This window comes from Rhagoletis pomonella, unplaced genomic scaffold (genome assembly GCF_013731165.1).
Source record: "Rhagoletis pomonella isolate Grant_MI unplaced genomic scaffold, Rhpom_1.0 Rhpom_scaffold_00004, whole genome shotgun sequence".
In the NCBI taxonomy this organism is placed as follows: Eukaryota; Metazoa; Arthropoda; class Insecta; order Diptera; family Tephritidae; genus Rhagoletis; species Rhagoletis pomonella.
The window spans coordinates 11,774,310-11,777,265 of NW_023458558.1; the positions used below are offsets into that span (position 1 = coordinate 11,774,310).

Genomic DNA, 2,956 nt, shown 5'->3' on the forward strand with positions numbered 1-2,956 from the left:
ATTTTATTTTATTTTATTTTATTTTATTTTATTTTATTTTATTTTATTTTATTTTATTTTATTTTTTACTTATGTATTTCAATTTTAAATGTTTTTTATATTTTAAAACTGTATATATAGTTTTTAAGTTTTGATACATATTCAATAAATTTTTACTGTTAAAGCAAAAACCAAAAATAAATTTTCTTTAGCGCTTAAGGAGCTTAAAAAGTCTTGAAATTTTTGCCGCTCAAAGAGTTATACGTATAAAAAATTATGTATTTATGTATTTTTGTGTGTTCGAGCCCAAATAACGCAGATTATGGAAACATAAGTGTTAAAATTTCTGAATCAAATTTGTTTCATAACTAATTACATTCCTTGAAGATCTCTGAAGGGAAATGATTTTATTCGCTCAAAAATGTTTATTTTTAAAGATTTTATAGCGGTTCTATGAAATATATTACACGTATTGAAGACTTCAAAATGGTTTTAAAGAATTTCTATCTACACCAAAATGCTTTTGAACTGATAGAAAATATATATAACAGCGAATCCCGCAAAAACCACTCTAGTCGTTCTCATAGACAAATTTCAAGACTTAAGACCGCTTACGCTTATTATTTTTATAAAAGCCCGTAAAAATATTGCAACCAATAGCAACCTTTGAATATTAAGTTTGCCATCTAAGTAGATAACTATGTTATCGTCTCTGAAAAAATGGTCACCATATATGGATACGCCGATTTGGTTTTTAATTTTTTGTGTTACTGGTATTAAAAGATAGAATATAATACTAGTTTACAAGAAATCATACCTGAAGCGTGTGACCACCATATCGCCTGTATCCGAATATGTAGTAAAAATATAAATAAGTAGATCAGTTTTTGAGAATTAGACAACTTTTTCTTTTTAGATCTTTTTAGATCTCCAAATTACTGTAACATAAAAATAAATATAAAAAACTAGTTCAGCAATCCTGCATTATACATACTTATAGGATTGTGCCAAGAAGACTTTTGGTGCGCTATAATTGAAGCTCATTCCACTGTGCAGCGGCACGGTTAAATAATAACTGATTTCAAAATAAAAAATACGGGTCCCCGTTTTTGCCATTTTGTATAGGAAGTGACAGCAAGAAAGTTGAGTTTACTTTCTATTTTTGGACCACACTCAGGGGGTGATAGCAAGAAAATTGGAAACAGTTGATTTTCCTGTGTGTGGGAAGTGCCGAAAATACTTAAAATCCCCAAATAGCCACGAAAATCCTGAAAGTGCCCTGAAAACCCCGAATAGTACCAACAATACTGATATAGTCCCGAAACAGACTTGAGAGTAAGAAACGGTCCCGAAAATTTCGACATAGGCCCGAGAATCCCGAAGTAGTCCCAAAAAATATAAAACGAAGTAATGCCGCAGAGTTCCTTACTTAAAATATCGCGAAAAGTATGAAACGAAGAATCCCGAACCGCCGGCTGTTTCGTAAAAGACAGATCATTCAAATCGTAACTTTGTTTTGAGAAAAATGCCCAAAAAATAAAGAACAAACATTACCGATTATTTTCTCTTCAAGACAAACCTTTTTTTTGTTTTTGCCTTTAAAAATTAAAGGTTGAAATAATCGGTATTTTTCGCTTAAAATATTTAAAGTCAAAATTTAACTTATATTTTAGGTTTAAAAAAAAAACCAGTACGGTCTCTGTTTAAAAGTTAAAAGCACACAACCATACAACTTTTACGACTTCCTTGTGAATACCCCTCGTAAATTCTAAGAGTCGTAATAGGTACTCAAAAAGTATATTTTTTAATGTTACTAGCTATGTAAATACTTTACTATTCTATTTGCCTTTTCATTGACCAAGTGTTGCTTCTTTTTTCACAAACATTTAATTTTAATTATAACATTAAAGTCCTTCTATTTAGGTTTTCAAAATTACTTGCTTATTCACTTTCAGTTTCTTTGTCTTTCGAATATATATTTTCATCATCACAATATTCACTAAATAATAAAAAGTACTATGTAGGTATGTTTGTTGTAAAATAATATAGCCCCATTTCGTTTTTAAAATTCACTCACTTTTCCGATCGCAATTTCTATAAATTTTCCTATAATTTGTATTAACGTTTGTTGCAAAAAAGGAAATCTAAAAAATTGGTTGATTTTTGTCAGGCGAAACTGCTTGAAAATGTGCAGCAGACGCGTTTTTGGTGTACGGCAGATCACTTCACGAACCGAAAAGCAACTGAATGAAATTGAAAACGCTTGCCAGCCAAGTAAAGCAGCAGCAGTGCACGGGATGGCAAAACAACACCAAAAACATGCAACTTTGTACTACAATGTTTACATACATACCGACCGACTTGCATGAGTAAAAACTTGGCTGAGACAATTGACTGAGTGGCTAACAGGCGGTACTTACTGGCTGACTAACCGCCTGGCTGACGGATTATAATGCGGAGGCGAAGTCAAGCCAAGCGCAAATACACAAACACTCTCACATACATATGTACAGTGTAATTGCATTGGAGCGCCAAGCGACGAGGAAGGTAGCAGGCCGGCTCGTACATTCAAAAATATATATTTGAGCCATTGCCGCTTATAGTATGCAGCGGACCGCTTTGCAGATATCTCAAAAGCACAAAACATCTGTGAAAAAGTCGTTCAAATCCCAACTCTGCAGCTTAGCAATTGCTTACGCCAGGCTTTCCTAAAGTGGGTGCCGCAAGCGTACGTACGCCTGGGGTGCCGCTAGTGGCGCGGGCAAATTCTTTAAACTTCCCATACTCAACACAGATGGCTTGCAGCAAAGGGATATTTCGCTTGGTTGTTTGTCAAGCCGCTTGTGTGTTGTATTTCGCTCTTAAGCGTAGTTCCCCAGTACGTTTGGTCAACGAAAAATTGAATCAGAAAATTTCGAAGTTAACGTTAAGAAAATTGATAAAAGTTATTTTCTTAGCGTTAACGCGCATTACCAGC

At 33.6% G+C, this 2,956-nt stretch overlaps 1 protein-coding gene across 1 annotated transcript in view; it reads right to left on the reverse strand.

Annotated features, from left to right (window-relative positions):
- Window positions 1-2,203, reverse strand: part of LOC118738390 — a 20,463-nt gene extending 18,260 nt beyond the window's left edge. Inside the window, exon 1 of the mRNA XM_036469314.1 lies at window positions 2,057-2,203. The gene's annotated coding sequence lies outside the window, so the exon portion shown is untranslated. The remainder of the gene's footprint in view (window positions 1-2,056) is intronic.
- Between the last annotated feature and the right edge of the window lie 753 nt (window positions 2,204-2,956).